The following is a 10,433-nucleotide window of genomic DNA, read 5'->3' as shown; positions in this document are numbered from 1 at the left end:
GGTCAGGTCCGTTCGGCTTCGGCCGAACTCCCAACCGAAAGGGGGACCCTCGGTCAGGTACGTTCGGCTTTGGCCGAACTCCCAACCGAAGGAGGGACCTTCGGTCAGGTCCGTTCGGCTTCGGCCGAACTCCCAACCGAAAGGGGGACCCTCGGTCAGGTACGTTCGGCTTTGGTCGAACTCCCAACCGAAGGAGGGACCTTCGGTCAGGTCCGTTCGGCTTTGGCCGAACTCCCAACCGAAAGGAGGGACCTTCGGTCAGGTCCGTTCGGCTTTGGCCGAACTCCCAACCGAAGGAGGACCTTCGGTCAGGTCCGTAACTCCCAACCGAAGGAGGGACCTTCAGTCAGGTCCGTTCGGCTTTGACCGAACTCCCAACCGAAAGGAGGGACCTTCGGTCAGGTCCATTCGGCTTTGGCCGAACTCCCAACCGAAGGAGGGACCTTCGGTCAGGTCCGTTCGGCTTTAGCCGAACTCCCAACCGAAGGAGAGATCGTCTGCTATGCTAGGCCTGCTTGGTCCATTCGGGCGCAAACCTCGAGGCTTCGTACCCTGACGTGGCGGTGCCATTAATGCTCGGAAGTCGTACCGCCATTCTTCCATCTATATAATGTGGGGGGCCATTTGTGGGGCAACCTTTCTTTTTTTCCCTTCGGAGAGCTCACCTTCGGCCTCGGACCCCCTTCTAGCCTCGTCCACTTCTTCCCTAGCTTAGCAACAAGTAAGTGATGTCTTCCTCGTCGGGCTACAGCCCATCGTCCGGCGAGAGGTCGAGACCAAGACGTAGGTATAGGAGTCCTGGGGAAGTCCGAGGGATGTCCTCGGATTCCACCGACTCTCCCTCCTCCCGCGACTCATCGTCAGCGGCCACACCGTCGGGGTCCAAGGGTGGCTCCAACGGTGAGGAGTTCAGGGAGAGGGTGCTCGACGCCCGAGCCCAGACACAGGAGCCCCTAGAAGTCGAGGCCCTTAAGATCGTCTCCACGATGGACGAACTAGAACTGGAGGAGCTAAGGGCCTCCTTCGGCGTTTCGGATGCTTTCGAACTCCGTCTGCCCAAACCTTCGGACCGAGCCAGCTATCGGAACCCCGAGGAGCTGTGCCTGTACAAGGAAGCCTTCAAGGCAGGCCTTCGGCTGCCCCTCCACCCCTTCTTCACCAAAGTGTTTCGGCACTATGGGGTAAGCCCGACCCAGCTAACGCCGAACGGGTGGAGACAAGCATTAAGCTTCGTCATCTTCTTCGTTCGGCACAAGAGGCCTCTCTCCCTTCGACTCTTCATAAGCTGCTTCCTTCTTCAGGCCTGTAAGGGACTTACGGGCTGGTACTACTTTTGCCCCCGAAAGGACCTTCGGCTCCTAAAGGGTTACCCGAGTTCCATCCACGGGTGGAAAGATAAGTACTTCTTTGTGAAGTCGACCGAGGGGGTGCCCTTCGGCACGGTCTGGGACATCCCGGACCTTCGGGATGTGAACTCCGCCCCTGCCCTATTCGGGGCAGATGCGGAGTCGTTGGCGATGAGGCGGCAGGAAGGCTGTTCTCCAGTCGAGGCCGACTGCCTCAAGTCCGACGCCATCCTCTTCAAGTTCGGGCTTAGCCCGGGTGAGTTAGGCTAGACTTCGTCTTCTTCCTTCGAGTGTCGGTCCTTCGTACTAATACCTCTTGTGTCTTCTTGCAGTGCAAGTTACCAGAGCCGAGGCCAAGGCCGCCGCCGCCGCAAGACAGGCAAAAATAAAGGAAGCCAAGGCCCGTGACGCCCCCCAGCAGCCGAAGTCCAAAAGGAAAGAAAAGGCGGGCCCGTCCTCTGAGACCCCGAGAAAGAGGCCCAGGGTGGAGGGGTCGACTGCCGAGGCTGTCCAAGCCCTCGCCGCTCCCAGAGACGGTCTGGCTCAAGGCCCTCCGTCCGCTAATGCCTCTCGAGGCCCGAAGGTTCCGTCGTCGAGGGCCGAGGTGGGGTTCATCCCAGAGTGGTCGGTGAAGGAAGACGATTCTCTGACCGTCGGACGGGTTGCCAGAGAGTTGGTGACGAAGGGAAGTCTCCCCCGAGATGCCACAGAAGCCCAGAAGCAAGGGACGGCGGCGCTGCTCACCTCGGCGTGCATCTTCATGGCAGGGGTAAGCCTCGGTCCTCTTTTCTACTTGTGCTATATATGTATATATTTTTTACTCTAACCTTCGGTGCTTTGTGCAGGCTCAGAACCAGATGGGTCAGCTGGTCCTCCGAGCCGAGGCCATGAGTCGGGAGCTCGAAGCCAGCGAGAGGGAGAAGGTCTCCCTAGACAACGAGCGCTCCATCCTCCTCGAGAAGGTGGAGCACCTGGAGTACGAGCTAGCCCTCGAGCGCCGAGAGTGCGAACGGAAGCTCTCGGAGCTGAAGTCGCAAATGAGGGCACGCCTTCTGGAAGCCGAAGTCCGAGGGGTCGAGAAGTATCGAGTCTCCGAGGCCTTCAAGGAGGAGATCACGAACGCCATCGCCCCAGGGTACACCATGGGTGCTACCGAGGTCCGAGACTGGGTCCTCGGGCACTACCCTGGGGTTTCCTTTGCCGACACGGCCTCGTCTTTGAGGACGACGATGTGGAGGCGGTGCCATCGGCCACCGAGGTTGCCGACGCCGACGGTGGAGGCGGCAGCGAGGAAGGTGAGATCCAGCCGCAAAGGGAAGTCCCTCCGACCCCTGGTCGTGGGGGTTCGGACCAGGAGGCACTCCCCGCCGAAGACGAGGCCGTGAACCCGACAGATGCTCCTTAAGGTGGCCTCGGCTCTCAGCGCAGCCTACCCCCTTGCCATGTAACTAGCCTTCGGGCCTTTTTGTAGTCTTTCGCCTTCGGGCTTCATATGTAACTAGCCTTCGGGCTTTTTTGTAGTCTTTCGCCTTCGGGCTTCATATGTAACTAGCCTTCGGGCTTTTATGAATGCAATATCTTTCTTCGTTTATCTTCTTCTGTCTTTCTGGGGCGAACGTCCTTTTCCTCTGCTGCACCGGCTTCTTCATGGGGCTAACGTTCAGGTGATGTTCTATTACTTCTCAGTCGATCCCGGGCATATCCGATGCCGACCAAGCGAATACGTCAGCGTTGCTCCGCAGGAATGAGACGAGTCTTTCTTGTTGCGGCCCTCGCATGGTAGCCCCAATCTGGAATTGCCGGGTGTCGTCTCCCTCTTCAGCTTCAACTTGCACCAAATCTTCGGCCGGCTCTCCCCGTTGATAGCTGACATCATCACGTAGATCCTCTATTGGGAGCGTCTCACCCGCCTTTTCTTTTCCCCAGAGGGTAGTGGCGTAACATCTTCGGGACGTCTCCTGATCACCCCGACACTCCCCGACGCCATCCTTAGTTGGGAACTTCATTTTGAGATGGGGGGTGGAGACGATGGCCTTTAACAGATTCAACCCGACTCTTCCTAGTATGGCATTGTATGCTGATGTAATGCTTACTACCAGGAAGTTGATCATCACCGTCGCCTGGCGATCTCCGGTGCCAGCCCGAACCGGCAGCTCTATCGACCCTTCCACCTTCACCGGGGTGCCAGAGAATCCTTGCAGCGGGTGTTCGACCTTTTTTTACTTTCCTTCGTCGAGGCCCATCTTCCGGAAAGCTTCGAGGAACAGGATATCAGCTGAGCTGCCGTTATCCACTAAGATCCTTTTTACTTTGCAATCTCCTATAGTCATGGCGATGACCAAGGCATCATCATGCGGGGTCTGTACCCCTTCCAGATCATCGTCTGAGAATGAGATGACCGTCCCCGTCTTTGCCTTCTTGTTCGACCATTCTGCCACATGTACGCTCCTCGCGTAGGCCTTCGCCTTCCTGGCAGAGACCGAACTCTCTCCTGCGGCCGGGCCTCCACAGATGGTTGCTATAACTCTTGTTGGGCTCTTGTTCTCCTCTCGAGGCCGGCGTCCATCTCCCTCTGGTGTCTGGTTTCTCCGCTGTTCTTGATTTCCTCTGCGGGCGAGCCCCCCTCTTTCATACCGACCTGCACCATCTCTCCGACGGTTATCTCTCCGGCCAGTGCCTTCTGGAGCCAGCTCTTTCTCCCGGTCTACAAATCTGCCTAAGTATCCCCTTCTGATCATTCCTTCTATCTCCCCCTTGAGATGCCAACAGTCCTCGGTGTCATGGCCGTGGTCTCTGTGGAAGTGGCAGTATCTATCCACATTGCGTCTTTCGGGATGTCTCCCCATCTTTCCTGGCCACTTCATGGCCCTGGCATCTGGAGAATCTTTTATCTGCATTAACACCTCTGTTCGTCTTCGGTTCAGGGGTGCATACCTCTCAAACTTCCTCGGTGGACTGGGGGCCCGACTGCGCTCGGACTTTCGTCTTTTTCCTTCTTCGATGGGTTTATCATCAACCCTTAAGGGCCTCTTCCTCGCCGCCTTCCTTTCGACTTCTTCATCTGCCTGGAGGGTTTCCTCCATCTGGATGTACTTATCGCATCGCGCCCTCAACTCGGTCAGATCTCTAGGCGTATGCTTCGCCAGGGACCTCTTCAATTCCTTGTCCTTGACGCCACCTAGCAGGGCCGTGAACTCCTCCTTCGGATCAAGGCCCCTGATCGTGATCTTTTCTTGTTGGAATCGCTTCATGTAATTCCGCAGCGATTCCCCTTCTTGCTGTTTGACGTTGGTTAGGTTTAACGTAGTCTTCTGGAGGGGCTGGCTACTAGAGAACCCCTTCACAAAGAAGTAGCTCAGGTCGCTGAAGCTGTGGATCGACTTCGTCGGTAGTCGGTTATACCACAGCCTCGCCGCCCCCCTGAACGTCAATGGAAGGGCCCGACACATAATATTTTTCGAGACGCGATGAAATTGCATTGCGACCTTAAAGCCTTCCAAGTGATCGACGGGGTCCCCCGACCCGTCATAGGTGTCGTACTTAGGCAGGCGAAAACCGACCGGGAGCGGGTCCCTCATGACCTCGTCAGCTAAGGCCGTATCATTGGTGAGGTCAGGCTCGCGGTTCCCAGTCTGGTTTTCTGCCACCTTTCTGATCTCGTCCTTCAGGTCTAAGATCATCCTCTTTAATCCCGAGTCCTCGGACCTCTGTTTGTCTCCTTGGTGCTGATCCCCATGCGGGTCTCTGGCGGTGCGTCGCGTCCTACTTCGGGGCGCGGGACTCTCCCTTGCTCGGTTTCGGGGATCGCGGCCGGCCCTCGTCGATCCCGTACTGCTTCGGTCTTCTTCTCGAGCCCTCTCGAACTGGACGTGAGTCCCCGGGGGTGCTCCGCCGGTCTTATGGGAGACAGCTTTGGAGACCTCCCTCATAGTCTCTGCCATCCGGTTATATTTGTTCTGGAGGTCTTCGAACTGCTGCCTTGTCACGTACTCCTGGGCCGCGGGAGGCTGATGGTCGCTGCCTTCCCGTACTGAATATTCAGCCGACCGCTGGCATCTGACGGACACTTCCCGGTCATCATGACCCCTTTCCCGTCCAGTCTCGACCGAGGGAGGAAGCTCCCCTGAAGGTTCTTCCCCCATGTCTACGTTGGACGTCGCTCTCGTCCTTCTTCGGTTGTAGGTTCTCCCCACCATTACCGTCGTTCCCACAGACGGCGCCAATCTGTTGCTGCCAAAAACCCCGCTAGTCCAACCTACCCAATCTGTTGCTGCCAAAAACCCCGCTAGTCCAACCTACACAAACACAGACGAAGGAGGCCCGGAACTTTGTCCGGGGTTAGTCCTCCGACGCTCAAGTCAGGGTCGGCGGCACAGTTTAATAAGTGGGTAATGGCGAGGGTCTCAGAACTTACCTTCCCCTTTCTTCCGTGCCTTCTTATATAGCTCTTCGGCCTTAGGGTTTTTTTCCCCTTCTTCCCTCTTAGAGTCCTACTAGAATACGTCCAACCATCTGGGAGAATATTCCCCTCATGCAGGCGACGTGACCCCGCGTGATTCTGCGGGCGTGCCTCGGTGATTGAGCGTGCTCGGGTGTGAGTGGTTCCTTGGGCCCTTCGTCTGGTGGGGGACACGTGTCCTAACAGTGACACGTGTCATTACCCCCCACCGAGAGGTTATTTTGGCTATATCAAGTGTCAAATGCAAAATACCAAATTTCATATAGTTAATATGGGACAAAGTTTTCTGTATAAGAGTGGCCTTGTGTCACAGACATAGAGGGTGTAAAATGACCATTATGTCTCTCTTGAGGTGTGTGCGTCCCTATGTCCGAGAGCAGTGGTCATTCTAGAACAAAAAAATTTTCCCATATATTGAATTCTCGTACCAAATCAGCTGGAATTGATCCTAAAAACTAATAATCCAACTAAATAAAATATAAATAAATAGAATCAATAGACCATTCCTAAATGACTAGAATTGGGATTGGTCAGTCGTTTTGATCTAAATCGCAAAGAACATGTGTTTGACAAAATGACACAAACAGCTGTGTTTAGGCTGTTTAGCATTGTTCTCTTGTTAGAAGACGTCTTTCTAAAATTCAATTCACACTGGGGTCTTTTTTGTTTTCTGATAAGAGTTTGGGTGTACTGAAATGAATGGAAAAATCATCTGATTTTTGAATTTCAAAAGATAAAAAATAGTATACCATACGAGGCTCTCACATGTGCGAGGTTTCGAGTAAAAGAGGACAAGAATTATACAGTCTTATCTTGAGAATGTCGTGAAACTGTTTCAGCCACTTGACCACTAGGTTGCAACACTTGTACTTTATAAATATATCAAGTGCATTTTTCATAATAAATTCACCCACTTAGAAATAAATAAATAAATCCCTTGTCTATTTCAAGCAGGGTGTGAATCAATATTGGATATAAAAGGTACACCCCATGACTTCACCTTCTCATCCTTCCCCAGCCTCTTCCGTCTTGATCTCCATGACAATTCACTCTTTGGATCCATTCCTGTGGAAAATGGAAATATGACCAATCTTCATGATCTATTATTGTGGAATAACTTTGTGACAAATTCTATCCCTTCAGAAATTGGAAATTTGAGATCTCTTACTTTGCTTAGTTTGGCCAATAATAGTCTCAATGGTTCAATTCCGGCTTCTTTTGGAAATTTAAGCAAGCTGGAATTTATTCACCTCAATCAAAATTCACTCTCTGGTTCCAATATTCCTATGGAAATTGGAAATATGACCAATCTTTATGAGCTTCTGTTAGATCAAACACCAAGAAATACGAAAAAAAATAAAGAGACAATAGATCTGCATGACACAGAGATTTAACGAGGTTCACAAACCAGGGTGGTGTGCTACGTCCTCGGGCAAAGAAGAAGATGTTTCACTATGCAGAAGAGAGATTACACCCAAGCAGTAGTAAGAAAACTCGCCCTGAAACCCTAGCTTGAAAAAAATCCCAAAATACAATGACTTTCTCAACAAGCAACAGGACATTATATACTCTAAGTCGTGGGTCAATCCATCGGGTTGCGGTCGATCCGATATGCCCCCGCACCCCCATACAAGATCAATGATGGGCTCCAGGCTTGGGCCTCTGCTTCCATCATAGATCTCAAAAAACTTCCCATTCGGGTCACCACCAAAATATATCGGAGCGGGTCAATCTTCAAAACGGCTCAAGAATTTGAAACAAACTTAACAGCTTCAATTGTGAAAAAGCTTTCTGATAGGTTCTATCCCTCCAAAAATTGGAAATGTGAGATATCTAAATGTACTTGGTTTGAGTTTCAATAATCTCACTAGCTCACTTCTTCTTTTGGAAATTTGACCTATCTAGTAAGTATCTTCCTTCATCATTACAACCAATTTTTCGGTCAATATAGCGGTTTCTGCTTCGGTGGTGGTGTTCCTAGCCCTCCTAGCAATGGTGGTTGATATACCATATATACACTTGTTGACTAGTCAATGGTTGTGTGGTCGCACCCTTAGTCTCGATGACAAGAACTTAAGTTGAGCTCCTCACCCCGCAGTAAAGACCTCCCGAACGACTCCCAAGGGAGGCTCCTGACCTCCCGATCTACTCCCAAGGGAGGTCCCCACTCTTGCAACCTTACTTTAAGAAAGCTAACCAGGATTAGATGGTTACCTAACCCGGGTCACTAACTATGGTCAGGAAGGATTGCTTAACCCCCAAGCTACCTAACCCCAGGTTCACCCCGGTTGAGTTAGCCATTAGAAGATCTAACCTTGGTCAGGTTAGTTGTCGAGGGAAACTAACCCAAGTTGAGTTAACCGTCTGGCCAAGTCAGCAGCCATGAAGAATAGTCCCACTAATAAGAGGAAGGCCCGTGGGCGCACATTTGAGCTGCTCAACCAATAAGGAAGATTTGTATCATCTATATAAGAGGGCACCCAGCCAGCCCTAGAGGTAAGACTCTCAATCGACTGAAATACAAAAATGGATTGAGTATCATGAGATCTGACTTGAGCATCGGAGCCTGGTCCCGGAGTCCCCTTCGGGCCAGCCTCTAATCTATGTTGTGCAGGTCCATGTGATTTCAAGCCGTGCAACAACAGTGGTGATCCTCTTGGTCTTCTGCCGTAAATATAAGAAGGAAGACCAAAAGAAGAAAGAAGCAATCTCCAATATATCCCCAAAGAGATATTCCTACTCTCAAATATAGTAAGTTCACTAACAAGTTTTATACAAAACTTGGTGAAGGAGGATACAGAAGTGTCTATAAAGGGATCATTCCTCGACATGGGTTATCAGTGGCTATAAAGCTTCTAAAATCAAAACAAAGCCAGAAACAATTCATGAATGAAGTGGCAACGGTTGAAAATTAAATATCCACCACAAATACTTGGTGAATTTGTTGGGTTATTGTGCTCAAGGGGGATAAACGTGCTCTGGTTAATTTTTGAGTTCATGGAGAATGGATCCTTGGATAAGTACATCTACAAAAGAAGAAACCAAATAGAAGGAGAGATCAATGATGGAATTTTGCAACCTTTAAGCTATAACCAAATGTATGCTATAGCCTTAGAAACAGCTAGGGGGATATTGTACTTACACCAAGACTGTTGAAGTAGGATCCTGCATTGTGACATTAAGCCTCACTGTGTTATTAGATGCAAATTAAACAGTGAAAGTTGCCGATTTCGGGCTTGCTATATAAGATGATTGATAAAGATCATAGCATGTTTCGCTAATGGAGGCTCGAGGCACTCCAGGGTTCGTGGCGCCGGAGATGTGGCTGAAGAATTATGGTCCAGTGACTGAGAAATCCGATGTGTTTAGTTATGGAATGCTGCTTCTAGAGATGGTTGGTGGCAGAAAGAACTATGATTCAGGGGCAAATGATGAATCAAGCCAAGTTAATTTTCCTGCCCCCACACACATGCACTCACCCACCTACACACTCCCACAAACACATGTATTCAACACCCCCCCTCCACACACAGAGAGATTGAGGTACTGAATAATTACTATTCAATGATGAAAAAGTATGAAGAATATTACAAAATGAACTAAGAAAAGACAACATTCAGATTGAAGAATCCTACTCACTTGGTATATCAAATGGAGAAATTTTTTTTTTCCTTCCTGTAAATCCATTTTTTTTTCGTAGGTACAATGGGTACACTAACTAGTAAGATTAATGAGGCAAAATAGTCAATTGAAAAGCAATAATCATGTTTCTAAGCTTCCAAGCTATAGAGAGAACCACTTTCTAAGCCTTCAAGCTACAGAGAGAATCACTGCCTAGTACATTGCTGTAGATGATGAAATAAATAGTAGAAAGAGAAATGCTCCTTTTGATCATGATCAAAACGAGAGAGAAAGAGAGAATGCTATCTGATCATGCGATTTTGTGCCCAGACACAGAGGCAGCGAAATTTTCCCTCATGATGGATGCCTCAAAGAATGTTCTCACCTATAAATTAACGTGTCAGTTGCTTTAAAGAGCTAAGAATGAAAATTTATTACCATTTTTCATTTCCCTCTTCAAATCATGCCATACTTCCTGTTTTCCTGGCTTCCTGACTTTCTCCAACTCCGGCTCCGCTGTCTTTGGGCCCACGCTCCCCCTCTCCTCTTATTATTGCCTCCCAACAGTAGTGAGAAGTCATGTTCACCAGAAACACATAGGCATGAGTCCTGAGCAAGGTTATAAAACTTGTGATCCGTCTTGGGGATCAGTCAAAGTCGATAAATATTTGAATCATCCTGAATTGCATTATATCGGACAGATCTATCTTAATTTTTAATAAAAATTAATTTTATTACCATTTTACATTTATATTTTACTATTGAATCGGTATCAAATTATCAAAGCCGATATTATTCAATCAGGCTAATACTGATCAATACGATCCCAATTTTAGAACCATGGATCGAAAAGCATATCCCATTTACCAGTTGCTTCCATGCCTTTTTTTTTTTCTTAATCTCTCTCTTTGTTTATGGAACTGCTCCCATGATGCTCTCCTCCAATGGGACCCTCTGACTTTCGTGTTCAACAGTGAAAATCAATTGAACCTGAAATCAGAATTTTA

This window comes from Macadamia integrifolia, chromosome 4, assembly GCF_013358625.1.
Source record: "Macadamia integrifolia cultivar HAES 741 chromosome 4, SCU_Mint_v3, whole genome shotgun sequence".
In the NCBI taxonomy this organism is placed as follows: Eukaryota; Viridiplantae; Streptophyta; class Magnoliopsida; order Proteales; family Proteaceae; genus Macadamia; species Macadamia integrifolia.
This window is presented reverse-complemented; position numbering follows the sequence as displayed.